Below are 14,461 nucleotides of genomic sequence, written 5' to 3'. Positions count from 1 at the left end.
GCACCCCCAAATTAGACATACTCGAGCCACACTTGAAGAGCCTTCTCGAGGCATGTACAACGGAAGCTCCCAGTCCACAAGGGGGACATGTATCTACAGATAGATGGAGTAGCAATGGGCTCCTCCTTAGGAGTGTTATTTGCAAATTTTTACATGGGAACCATCGAGAAAGAGTCTTCAATAGTAGGCAAAAACCAAATGCATACTACCGAGATGTCGATGACATATTTGTTATAGTAAAAGGCTCAGGTGAACTAAGTCATCTAAAAAGTCATGTAGAGAGTCGGGACTCCATTTCACCCACGTAAATAGGAAAAATAACAGTCTGCCTTTCCTGAATGTGCCAAGCCCAACTTCGGCTGGACGGTAGAGCGACGGTCTCGCTTCATGCAGGTCAGCGTTCAATCCCCGACTGTCCCAGTGGTTGGGCGTCATTCCTTCCCCCCCGTCCTATCCCAAATCCTTATCCTGACCCATTCCAAGTGCTATATAGTCGTAATGGCTTGGCGCTAAGAAGACTCGACAGGGTAGATAAAGATAAATTGTTCAACACTGGTGGTACGCGAACAAGGGGACACAGGTGGAAACTGAGTGCCCAAATGAGCCAGAGACGTTAGAAAGAACTTTTTCAGTGTCAGAGTAGTTAACAGATGGAATGCATTAGGCAGTTATGTAGTGGAGGCTGACTCCATACAGTTTCAAATGTAGATATGATAGAGCCCAATAGGCTCAGGAATCTGTACACCAGTTGATTGACAGTTGAGAGGCGGGACCAAAGAGCCAGAGCTCAACCCCCGCAAGAACAACAAATTGAGTACACGGAAAACTTATATCGAGGTCCCCCCCCCCCCTCCCAAGGCCGAATTACTGACCCCGCCCAGGATGCAATCCACAACAAACTGACTAACTTCTAAGTACCATATTCACTGCTAGGTGAACAGAGGCATTAGGTGAAAGGAAGACTGCCCAACCATTTCTGCCCCGCCCGGAACTCGAACCTGGAATTCTAGATTGTGCGTTGAGAACGAACCCGACTGTACGACCAGGACCCTTCATATATTAATGACCTGCAGTTATTAATCCTGAGAGATGGAGATACGTAAACTTACACCTATAGTTATTACGGGTTCGATTCCCGGTGGAGGCGAAGACAAATTGGGCAAAATGTTTCTTTCATCCCGATGCTCCTATTATCTAGCAGTAAATAGGTACCTGGGAGTTAGACAGCTGCTAAGGGCTGCTTCCCGGGGGATGTGTAACAAAAAAGAGGCGTGGTCGAGGACCGGGCCGCGGGGACGTTAAGCCCCGAAATCATCTCATCTCAAGATATTGGTCCATACACTGTAATCCATCATATATAATGGTGAATACCAAGTAGCGCACTGCTGTGTTCCTAAGGTTGTAGTTTATTCATTTATTTGCTAGCTGTACCCGGCCACGCGTTGCTGTGGCTCAGCAACGCATGTGCGCTGCTGAGCCACAGCAACCTTCCCCGTTGGTGACGACACAACCTTCATTTACTCCAGTCCTGACCCCCTTGCTTTAAATGTCACAGTGAATACTGAGCTAAATAAAGTCCATCTTTGGCTAACTGTCAACAAACTCACCCTCAACATTGACAAAACTTTCTATATTTTGTTTGCCAATAAATCCTCAAATCAAATAGATCTCAGGATAAACAATACCCAAATTTGTAACAAAGTAGATGGCAAATTCCTTGGCGTTCTCATTGATCACAAGCTGAATTTCCAGGGACACATTCTAAATATATCAAAAAAAGTTTCAAAAACTGTTGACATTCTTTCTAAAATCAGATATTATGTACCTCGCCCTGCCCTGGTGACACTCTATTACTCTCTCATCTATCCTTATCTCAACTATGGTATTTGTGCTTGGGGTTCTACTACCCAAAATCATTTACGTCCTCTAATTACTCAACACAAAGCTGCTGTTAGGACAATATCCAACTCTGGCCCCAGACATCACTCGGTACCCCTACTCAAATCTCTGAGTATGTTAGATATTAAGTCACTGCACATCTTCTCATGCGTATTATATGTGTATATATAAAACGCTGAACTGTAATGTCAATCCTGACCTTAAAAGCTTCATTGAAGGTTGTAACAGAACCCATGAGCACCTCTGGGGAGCCGGTCGGCCGAGCGGACAGCACGCTGGACTTGTGATCCTGTGGTCCCAGGTTCGATCCCGGACGCCGGCGAGAAAAAATGGGCAGAGCTTCTTTCACCCTATGCCCCTGTTACCTAGCAGTAAAATAGGTACCTGGGCGTTAGTCAGCTGTCACGGGCTGCTTCCTCGGGGTGGAAGCCTGGTCGAGGACCGGGCCGCGGGGACACTAAAGCCCTGAAATCATCTCAAGATAACCACACCAGTAACAAATACCTGTTTGATATTCCAAGAGTACGACTTAATCAAACTAGAAATGCTCTACAAATCAAGGGACCCAGAATGTGGAATGACCTTCCCAACCATGTTAAAGACTGTACCTCTCTCAACCAGTTTAAGATTAAAACTAAGCACTACCTAATTAACTCCCTGTAACCTACCTTACCCCTATAATGTCAACCCATGTCTGCTATTTTTAAACAGTGCTGTTTGTTGACCAAATTGTATTTTTTGCTGTTTTTCTGCCATGATTTGAGAGAGAGAATGCTCTGTGGACAGAGCATCAATATGGCTTAAGGCGTTGAGCTTTGCCTCAAGACGAAGCTTGGGCTGATCTCTAATTTGCTTCTTGGGTGGAAAGGGAAGGATTAAAACTGGAAAGGATGTAATCTCCCACGGTGCAGGAAAGTGCCGTTGCTGTTTCTCTTGGTACAAATCATGAGCCTGATACATTCTGAGTTGAGTTCCTGATGGTTCCCTACACCACACCACGGGTGCAGCTGGAAGTGCAGTTCTGACAATGGGCGATGGCTTGTACTTTGAGTGGGGAGTCCGTATAAACAATTGGGCCTCTACCCTTCAGACCGAACTATTTGCCTTGATCCTTGCACTGAAATGTGTACAAGTCTCTAAACTTGATACATTAATTGTAAGTGACTCCTTATCATCCTTAAATGCTCTCAACTCTTTAAGACTCTGTAACATGCTCGTGTCCGAAGCTAGACACAAATACAACAAAATTATTAAGGATGGTAACAGTGTCCATTTCATGTGGTCTCCATCTCATGTTGGCCTCCGAATGCATGATAGAGCTGATAAGTTAACCAAAGAATCTGCCTTTAAATGAGCCGTTGAGTGTAACCTTGGATTGTCAATGAGCAATCTGAGAGCAGCAGTACACCGAGAACTTCAACAAGATCCTGTAGATCTGAGGCAAAGTGAAATTGACACCAGTAATTCCATCTATCATCATACTATCATGCAAGAGGAGCCACACATCTATGAATCATCCAATAAAATCAGCAGACTTCTAGATGTTACTACTGCTCGGCTTAGACTCGGTTACAAGTATCTCTGGGAATTCTAATTATCTGCTGATGTAGACCTGACCAAATGTAAACTGTATCAACAAAATTATTCGCACACCCTCCGTCACTATGTGATGGAATGCGAAAAGATACGTGAATTTAGAGACAATTCTATAACCAATGTTCCAGCGATGTGTCAATATTTCATTCAAAATTATCTGCTACAAAAAATTTTAGCCAAATATCCCCAGTTTGCTAACTGTAGGTAGTAACTAAGTGATTGTAACCTATCCACCGCTGCCCACTGGATGGGGGGCGGTGTGCAGGACAAACATATCAATTTTGACACTAGCTCTCCACATATGTCAGTTGCTTAATTTAGAACCTGTACTTGAGGTCGATCTCGAACCCATTGTTGATGTGGCGACTTATATTGAATTTTGTAACTAGCTCATCAAGATTGTAACTTGCTTAGCTAAATGAATTGTGTGGTTCAGTCCCTGAGCCCATTATGTGCCTCTGTAACCCTTTTCACTACCGCCCACAAGATGGGTATGGGGTGCATAATAAATGAACTAAACTAACTAACTAACTAAGTTTCTGCCATGTTCCTCCCTTTGTTATTTTTATATTTTCTCAGCACATTTTATACTCTAATCTCAATTAGTATTAAGTTTTAGTCTTTAGTGTTTTTCCTGCCCGAAATGCTTTGTGTAATAGTGGCTTTAGGCATTGTATGTACTAGCTCTATCTATAAATTCATCAATATTTGTATCACACCTTGTATGTATGTACTTTACCTGAATAAACATTTGATTTTTTTTTATATTTAGTATAGTGTGTGTGTTGCTATTACATACAACAGATGGCGCTGTTTTTAAAAAAAAACATGTTTCTACCTGTCACAGGTGTGGCATCTATGTAGTAGGTGTACAAAAACATGCGCGTATTTGAATGGGACGCTGTGTCAAAATTTCAAAGCAATTGGTGAAGAACTTTCGGAGATTACAGCTTGTGTTGCTCTTACGTCCAACATTTAGGGCAAGAGGGTCAGGACTGGAGAAAATGAAGGTTGTGTCATCAACAAATATGATTGCTTTGAGGTGTTGAGAGGCATTTGGAAGGTCATTAATGTAGATGAGAAAGAGGAGAGGGCAAAGTATGCTGCCCTATGGAACACCAATGTTGATGGGTAGGGTGGGAGAAATAGAATTATTCACAGAAACATATTGGAGCCTGTCAGTAAGGTAAGACTGAAGGTATTGGAGGGAGTGACCTCTGACTCTGTATTGGTGTAATTTAAGAAGATTTTGGTGGTTGACAGTGTCAAAAGCCTTATGCAGGTCAACAAATAAACCAACAGGGAACTCATTTTTATCAAGAGCTGCATGTGTCTGTATCAAGTTAATCATACTAATAAGTGCATCGTTAGTGTTTTTGGGGGTCTGAAGCCATATTGCCAAGAGCTAAGTATATTGTCTTTGACTAGATAAGAGTAAAGCTGCTTGTAGATTAGTTTTTCAAATATTTTTGACAAGTTTGGCAGAATTGATATAAGTCTAAAATTGTTGACATCAGTGAGATCACTACATTCGTGGACAGGGGTTACTCTCGCTTTTTTTTAGAATATCTGGAAAGGTTTGTAATTCAAGTGACTTGTTGTAGAGCAATGCAATGGCAGGAGCTAAAAGTCTGGAGGCTTTTTTGTAAATTAAAGTTGGTATCTCAGCAAGGGCACTAGACTTTGTTTTAAGGGAAAGGATTTTCTCATCGACATCATTGGAATTAGCGGGGGATAGGTACAGAGACTGGATAGTTACCTGTAAGGTGGTCCTTAACATTAGTCAGGGAAGATGGAATATCATTAGCAAGGGATGACCCAATGGATGAGAAGAACCTATTGAATTCAGTAGCAGTATCAGAGGCTGAAAGCCCACCATCGTTATTGGATAATAATATTGTTTTTTATTTAAAATATTTTTTTATTCTAATATTTTGGAAATGGTGCTCCATGTTTTCTTAACGTTGCCCTTTATTTGGGTAAATTTATTTTCGTAGTATTTTATTTTGGCTCTCCTAATTATTTTAGACAGCATTGATGAGTAAATCTTTGAAATTTCTTTGGAGACAACTCCTAACCTTTACTTCTTCTCAAGGTCATGCTTTTTATTAATAGATGTAAGTATCCCCTTTGTAAGCCATGGATTGTTTAACCTTTTAGTTGTGATTTGTTTCGTTTGCATTGGACAGTGGGTGTTATATAGGCTGAGAGTTTTCTGAAGAAATGTTTGCACAGCTAGGTTGATGTTCCCTATGTTACCTAATTCAGTCTCCCAGTTAATATCAGCAGCAGCAGCAATAAAATTGCTTGTAGAAGTTTCATTGTGCAGCCTAAAGCTCAACTTCCTTGTTTCTAGAGGTGGTTTATTAATGTTGGTTACGAGAAATGTGGGGTAATGGTCTGTAGTGCTATCAATGATTATCCCTGAACTAAGTGGAGAGGTTATGATGGTCCAGATGTGAGCAAGAGCCGTGGCAGTACTATCAGTGATTCTAGTAGGTCTAGTGATTAAGGGTATGATAAGGCAGGAATTTATACAGGTTGAGGAAACTAGCAGCAGGAGGGTTATCAGGCTCGCAGAGGTCAATATTAAAGTCCCCTGAGATAATTAGATGGTTTTTGTTCAATCTGTTATCAAGTATTAGATTTCTGAGGCTAGAGTTGAATTCAGACACATCAGTGTTAGGAATTCTATAGACTACTCCCACAGTCAGGACAGCCTCGCCACTCTTGACTCTGAAACAGGCAAAGATATACTCTCCACAGGAGTCTCTAGTTCTAATTACTTTTAAGCATGTCAGTTCTTGGTGGTAGTAAAGAGCAGTACCACCACCTCTCTGAATAGGTCGACAGTTGTGAATTGCTGAGTAGTTTGGTAAGTTGAAGCGTTGAGTAGTATCATCTTTTAACCACGTTTCAGTAAGCACAACAAGAGAGAATTTGTTGTCAACTGTTTGAGTTAGGGCACTAACATCATCAATGTGTTAGCTTAGAATCTTACATTCAAGTTAATTACAGAAACATTGTGAATATGTGCTAATACATTGTCTACATCATGTGCTGTATAATACCTACAATTTTGATCATTTTGATCATTTTTTATCATTTTGATCATTTGATCATTTTTTATCATTATGGTGTGGTGCTCGTGGGTTCTATTACATCTATCAAGGAAGAGTTTTAGATCAGGATTAGCATTTAGGAATAAGATTTTGTACATGTAAATAGCACAAGAGAATGTGTGGAGTGAATGAATGTTTAGCATGTTTAGGGGATTTAAACAGAGGTGCTGTGTGTTGTCTGAAGACAGTTTGTTATTGTTCTAATAACAGTTTTTTGCTGAGTGATGATGGACTTGAGGTAACTTGCAGTGGTTGAACCCCATGGGCAGATACCGTATGTTAGATAGGGATAGATTAGTACGTAGTATAGTGAGAGTAGAGCAGAGTGGCGGAACATAGTATCTGATTTTGGAGAGTATACCAACAGTTTGATACTTTTTTGGCTATGTGTAGTATGTGAGTGCTGAAATTTAGTCTCTTGTCTGTATAGACCAAGGAACTGTCCATGATTTTTAATGCTAATGTTAACATTGTCTGAAGGTGAATTTGGTTTGATGATTTACTTCCAAAGAAAATGTAGTAAGTCTTTCCTATGTTTAATACGAATTTGTTGGTTAACATCCACGAGTGGACCTTTTTTGATTAGTTATTTACAATATTATTTAGTGTTTGTGGGTTGGAGTCTAAAAAGATAAAGATAGCATCATCAGCAAATAGTATAGGTTTAAAAATGTTAAGAGACATTTGGCAAATCATTGATATATTTAAGAAATCAAATAGGCCCTAAGATGCTGCCATATGGTATTCTTACGGTTAATTACGGTTAAATACTATTAACATTACAAACTATTAACAATTAAGCTGCTTATGGCATAAATTACAGTGAGACTTAAATTACGGAGACTTTATACAGTCTCCGTGGTGTAGTTTACCAAGAGTTTCTTTCACCCTATGCCCCTGTTACCTAGCAGTAAAATAGGTACCTGGGTGTTAGTCAGCTGTCACGGGCTGCTTCCTGGGGGTGGAGGCCTGGTCGAGGACCGTGCCGCGGGGACACTAAAAGCCCCGAAATCATCTCAAGATAACCTCAAGATAGTGGTAAGACACTCGCCTGGCGTTCCGCGAGTGCTATGTCATGGGTTCGTATCCTGGCCGGGGAGGATTTACTGGGCGCAATTCCTTAACTGTAGCCTCTGTTTAACGCAACAGTAAAATGTGTACTTGGATGAAAAAACGATTCTTCGCGGCGGGGATCGTATTCCAGGGACCTGCCCGAAACGCTACGCGTACTAGTGGCTGTACAAGAATGCAACAACTCTTGTATATATCTAAAAAAAAAAAAAAATGGGTGCTGGAATGGATCACATATACTTAGTGATTGCAGCCATTAAGTATAAAGGTTTCACTATATTTTGTTTCTATCCCTGTACTTTTAAGGTATAGTAAGTTGTACAGTATATTCATGAAATATCATACTTCTAACTTGCCAGGCTTTCTCCCTGGGAGAAGTTCACAATCTTGCTCTGCTGAGTACTTCATCAGACAGGAACCAAACACTCACGTAGCCTTTCTTGACCTCCAAGGTGTTTTTGACACAGGTAATAGGGAACTCATCCTAGAGAAACTAGCTTTTTTGATATCAGGTGATATGTGTTGAAATGGATTAGGAGTTATTTGAGTAACAGAACTGCCGCAGTCATCTATAAAGGGGTTAAGATATAGTAGCTATAATGCCTCCTTTGAATTGGGTACACCTCAGGGAGGAGTCCTCAGTCTTACGCTTTTCAATGTACTGAAGCATAGACTAACAGCAGACATACCTAAACAAGTAGATAAGGCTGTCATATGCTATACGGATGACATTTGCGTCATTGCAAACAGTGACAACCCCCCCCCCCCCCAAAAAAAAAAAATCGATAAACCTTCTATTTTTAAAGTCAATGATTAGCGCATTGAAAACTACAGGCAGTATAAATACCTCGGTGTGAATATTAATAGTGACATTGTAAGTGAACTACAGTTTAAGCTTAAAGAAAGGCTATGTCCTCTTCAAACGCTTGCCGGGAAGAACATTGGTATTAATGTCAAATATGTTAGAATGTTCTACATGATGTTCAGCAGGTCACTAGTCGGCTACCATGCCCTGCACCTTGTTCGTCTTCCTAGCAATAGGCTGAAAGCTTTAGAGAAAAAATCCAAATTAAGCCATTTATTTATTTATATATATGCAAGAAGGTACATTGGATTTATGAGAGTACAGAGCATTAAAGTTTTACTTTCTTATAAAGCCATTACCACGCATAGCATTTCGGGCAGTAGGATAAGCAGCTAGGCAGTAGGTTCGGCCATGAGGATAATTCTTGGAGCTCCCAGATGCACAAGAATCATCAACATGAGGGAGGAGCTCAAACTCCCAAACATATGGGAAAGAACTGAGCAGCTCAGTACTACCTTCTGTAATTACCTAGGTAATTACACTTAAGTGTAGTTACAGGATGAGAGCTACACTTGTGGTATCCCGTCTTCCCAACACTCTTTGTCGTATAACGCTTTGAAAGTAATGACGATTTTGTGTGATGAGAGATCCAACATCACCCTTACTACTTAGAGGAAAACTGACTAGTGCTGTTTGTAGGCGGGAGAGTGTTGCCCATGCACCAGCGGGCAACCCATATGCAACCTGGCTGAGTAGAAGTGTTGCCAATCTCATTAAACTAAATATTCCTATTGGATGCAACGTACTAGCTAATGATATCCCATTATATCTGTACCCTGAAATACAAGTGTCTAACACGCCCATCAGCAAAAAGAGCAACGAAACCCCAGCACTCCTGAAAACAATAACACTTGAAACCATTGATTCTTTTATAAATAACTTATGGCCTCACGAGCACTATACATATATGCTGTTGGGTCTACAAATGTCAATAGGTCGCACTGCAACAGCATGTAGAATACACAAAGACAACATATGCACACAGACCACAAGTATGAGATTGAATAACTAGCTTAGTTCCACACATGCAGAATTGGTTACAACTTACCACTAATACACTGAAGAACAGTGGAGGAGTAATAAAGCTTTTCAAGGTAAACTAAAATATTCACAATCAATTAGTATGTCACATATGCACTTATTAAATAAGCCAATATTGACTAAAAGCAAGTGCGAGAACGGGTTGCATTATCTGTGATTCAAAGTCAGCTCTTCAAAACCCGACATGCAAAATAGATATTAGGAATGATACTTACACTTATAATGGATGTTGCAACATCCATTATAAACAACATTATTAACGCAAAGAGCAAGAGTTTCAGTCTCATTTGCATGGACACCATCTCATATAGGTGTTGTCCAGCATGATGACATAGACAAGGCAGCTAAATCTGCATGTGATAAGCCTGAAATTGAGTTGGATATGGGCATCCCAATCTCTACTAGTAAGTAAGTAAAGTAAGTAAATTTTATTTAGGAAAGTACATACATAGTTGATTTACAAACATAATGTTGGATTTATAGAGGTAGTACATACAATACCTAAAGCCACTAGTACGCATAGCGTCTCGGGCAAGGTGAGGTGGGGAAAACACTTAGACTAAAACCTAATAGTAATTGAGCTTAAAGTATAAATTGCGTTGAAAAAAAAAGATGAAAAAGGGGGGAGGGAACATGGTAAAAAAATAGCCAATATACAAGTTGGTCAACAAACAGCATTGTTTAAAAATAGTAAGACATGGGTTGACATTTAGGGGTAAGGTAGGTTACATGGAGTTAATTAGGTAGTACTTAGTTGACACGGCACACAAAGGGAGAGGTGCACAGTATATCATTATATATCAAGAACATATCATATATATCAAGAACTAAAGCTGAAGGCAAAACAACAAGCTGCCTAAGCGGCAGGATTGGTGACTTGACATCGGCATACATGGAAAAAACTATTCACAGTGGAAGCTCCTAACAAGGCCCCGGAGCGGGAGGGATATCATGTATGCGCATGGAGGTCCCTCCGGCTGCCGCCTTACCCACTCGTGGGCTCCGGCCAGGTCATCCACCCTCTTGTGAGAAACCATTTGGAGAAGTGGTACTCCAGATGACGACTCTGCTTAGATAGTTGGCTACCAGCTATCCTGGCTGTGGTTCACCTAAGCAAGACTATATTCTTAAACTGGTTGAAAGAGGTGCAGCCTTTGACATGATTGGGAAGGTTATTCCATATTCTAGGTCCCTTGATTTGTAAAGCATTTCTAGTTTGATTAAGTCGTACTCTTGGAATATCAAATAGGTATTTATTTCTGGTGTGGTGCCCATGGGTTCTGTTACAACCTTCTAAGAAACTTTTAAGGTCAGTATTGGCATTACAAATCAGAGTTTTAAATATATAGACTACACATGAGAGGATGTGCAGTGACTTAATATCTAACATATTCAGAGATTTGAGTAAGGGTACCGAGTGCTGTCTGGGGCCAGAGTTAGATATTGTTCTAATAGAAGCTTTGTGTTGGGTACTGTAACTGTAAAAACCGCAACATTTCAGGAAATAAAGAACTGAAGAGCAGCTACTGACACACAAAGGCCAGAAAGTACGAGTATAAAGAGCTATGACATGTTTAGAACCGAGAATTATATACAGGCAGCATAAAACATCCACTAGACAGTGTGACACTGTAATTGCCAGAATTAGGCTGGGATATCTATATATATGGCAGGTGGCTGCAGGTAATGAATTCCCCCCAATGGTGAACATTCCAACTGTAAACTATGTGAACAAGAGCTGGGACATACTCTCCAACACTATATCTGTGATTGCCCTGTTATAAGTGACTTCAGACCAAATGGCATGAGGTACTTTGAGTTCTGTAATTACTTCATACACTCAGGAATATTTGAAGATATTTCTGTGCTGTACCCAGATTTTGCTAGTGGAAGCTAATAGATCAATCAGCCTTACATTTTATGTTCTTTCCTGATTTTTTACTCGGAGTTGATTTGTTTTTGTATTGAGGCTAGTATTTGCTTCCCCCTGACTCCATGTATGACTAACCATCCTGTGAGTCGGGAATATTAGATGAACTTATAGCTAGTTTATGATCTACATTGTGTAATCTTTCATACTGAATAGGGTAGCAGCACATTGCTGTGTATACCTAAGCTTGTTAATACCACAAGTACAGTTTCTAAATTAAGCAACTGACATGTGGAGAGCTAGTGTCACAATTAATATGTTTGTCCTGCACTCCGCCCCCCATCCAGTGGGCAGCGGTAGATAGGTTACAGTCACTTAGTTACTACCTACAGTTAGCAAACTGGGGATATTTGGCTAAAATTTCTAGTAGCAGATCATTTTGAATGAAATATTTACACATCGCTGGAACATTGGTTATAGAATTGTCTCTGAATTCACGTATCTTTTCGCATTCCATCACATAGTGACGGAGGGTGTGCGAATAATTTTGTTGACACAGTTTACAATAAAACTAAAAAATGAAATATCATAAAATTTGCCTCGGAGGGAGAGACGAGGAATGCGCGCTGATTGGTTGGTTTATGTCACGTGACCGGCCGTCACAACAGGATCTGCCATGTGTGTTTGTTGACATGAAATTGTGGGTGTAAGATGAACATTCTGCTCCCAGAAGCTGTTTGAAGACTCTTAAGGTGAATCTTATGTCGTATGCGTCTGCTCTTGATTCATCCTGACCATAGGTGAACTGCGAAGAGTCTGCAGGGCAGATCTGAGAGCAGAGCGTTGATGGAGGCAGAATAACGTAGTGTTAAGTAGATAATATAATTCCCGTTATTGGGGCAGGACGTGTCTACTGTTGTACAGTAAATTTAAGCTGTGCATCAAGGATACAGAGTATTTATGGTGTTGCCACTCGAGGGAATGTTGAGTCAAGGGAAATCTTGTTCAGGAATTCCAGGCGTTTTATACCTTAACCAATAAGATGCTACATCATTAAACCAGGTGAAATGCCACACTACATAGACCTTACACAAGAGGTAAACTATGACCCAAGAGGTTAAGTTTTTTTTAAACCAAGAGGTTAAGAGGTTATTTTCTTAAATTTGGTTCATCAGGTCATTGATCAGTTTATAGACAAGTTTCCCTTCTTACAACAACTTAGCAAACATTGTCATGACATTTAGGTCACAGTCAGGGCAAATTGGAAAGGCCAGGGTGGAAATGGGACACATTATCCTGCTACTGTTATAAGTATCAGGTTAATGTCAATCTACCGACCAGTCCAAGTCCAGGTCTGCACTTGGACTGGTCGATAGATTGACAACGTTGATTCTTATAGGATTGGAGTTCAATGGACAGTGGTTCGAGTTGTTAAGTCACCATTCCTTCATCTTGTCCTCGCATCCCACTGTATTGTCCTCGTATACCTTCCAAGTGTTGAATTGTCATATTGGTTTTGCACTTCTCATAATGACCGGGCCTGACACTTGGGCTTGAGCAAGAACTAGTCTGCCCCAATAATACAAAAATCCGATGGTTTGTGTATCCTTTCATTATTACCAAAAACAGCTGACTCGCTAATCCATCTCAGATGAATAGATTTTCAAGCAAGGATATTAACATTTATAAATCCTTAATTACATGTTGGTCCAAAATGTGGGAAAACTTTTTTAAAAGTGCATCTATATATGACAAAATACAGTATGATTTCCTCATTGGTACAAGAAGTCAGTTAGGCTTATCAAGGTATCTCCTAGCCAAGGATAAGGCTGTCCTTTCCTTTTATTTTAATTTCCAAATAGTCATCCATTACATCATTGGGGTTAATGATACTGTACTGTAATACACAAGTTTCTGATGTTTCTTAGGTGGGCACAATCCCATAGATTCAGTAATACCATACAATAATTTTTTGGTTGCTTTATGCATAAATACTAATTTCTTTAACTTTATCTTCAACTTAATTATCTTGTTTTACACCCATAGTAGACAGAATTAGTAGTCCCCATAGCGCAGTAGTAACACACTCGCCCAGCGCTTCGCGAGCGATTTGGCTTGTTTCATCTCGTAGTCGAGGAGGATTGACTAGGTGCCAATCGTTCGCTGTATGCCTCTGTTCATCCAGCAGTGAATGGGTACCTGGTTGTGAAATGATTTGGCAGGTTGTACTGTATTCCAAGGAAAATTAAGATTAAGGACCTGCCCAAAATGCTATGCATGCTAGTGGCTTTACAAGAATGTAAGAACTCTTGTATAGTATATATAAACAGTAAAAAAAAAAGAAGATACTTCTTGCAGTCCTAATGAATTTAACTTTTATTCACTATAACTTTAGCTAGCATCATTTAAATGGAAAGACTGGTTTATAATACGTTCACAAATTGGTGATGAAAGTGCAGTTTTCTAGGCTCACTGCTGCACTGTTTAAATAGACCTAGATGTTGCATAATTTAGGTACAAAAATAACATTGCAGCCTGTCATTGTAAGCTATGCATTTTGCCAGAAAATGATCAAAATTCTTAGATATAGCAAAAACAGTTCCCTTTACATACTGTGTGATAAATAGTGATGCTCCATGTAGCTCTTCAAGTTGAAGATAAAAAGCACTAGAAAGAAACTAGAATTCTACTGTGACTTTCCATGCAATTATTTTTCCATTGGAATTATTCTCTAACTTTTCTTTCCGTGACTATTTTCCCACAAATCTCATGGATATTTATTCAAACAAGTATTAAATAAAATATTTCACATTATTGAAGTGTAAAATTTTGCATTTAGGTTTCATCTTACTAAGAGAGAACCAGAGTTGAAATGTTACTTACCTTAAGCTATTTTATTGGGCTTACGCATAACCAAATAAAAAAGTTATGTACAGTAGTACTGTACTCTACCATGTGTATATTGCCTAAAGGACTGAGAGTGGTGTAATGTTTGTT

The 14,461-nt window shown here is 39.9% G+C and overlaps 2 protein-coding genes across 8 annotated transcripts in view; one reads left to right on the top strand and one right to left on the bottom strand.

Moving 5' to 3' along the window:
* The window catches only part of LOC138363117 (uncharacterized), a 43,785-nt gene that overhangs the window by 19,507 nt on the left and 9,817 nt on the right, over positions 1–14,461 (bottom strand). The gene's annotated exons all lie outside the window — the stretch shown is intronic.
* LOC123747250 (zinc finger protein 83) overlaps positions 12,084–14,461 on the top strand; it is a 38,577-nt gene continuing 36,199 nt past the window's right edge. For 3 of the 7 annotated variants that reach the window (XM_069321557.1, XM_045729334.2, XM_045729290.2), the window contains exon 1: positions 12,084–12,216. The gene's annotated coding sequence lies outside the window, so the exon portion shown is untranslated. Of the gene's footprint in view, positions 12,217–12,239; positions 12,562–14,461 lie in introns of those variants that run through there. The other 4 variants (XM_045729314.2, XM_045729305.2, XM_069321558.1 and 1 more) reach the window with 4 other exon arrangements.

The sequence above is a fragment of the Procambarus clarkii genome, chromosome 10 (genome assembly GCF_040958095.1).
Source record: "Procambarus clarkii isolate CNS0578487 chromosome 10, FALCON_Pclarkii_2.0, whole genome shotgun sequence".
NCBI classification, from domain to species: domain Eukaryota; kingdom Metazoa; phylum Arthropoda; class Malacostraca; order Decapoda; family Cambaridae; genus Procambarus; species Procambarus clarkii.
This window is presented reverse-complemented; position numbering and strand designations above follow the sequence as displayed.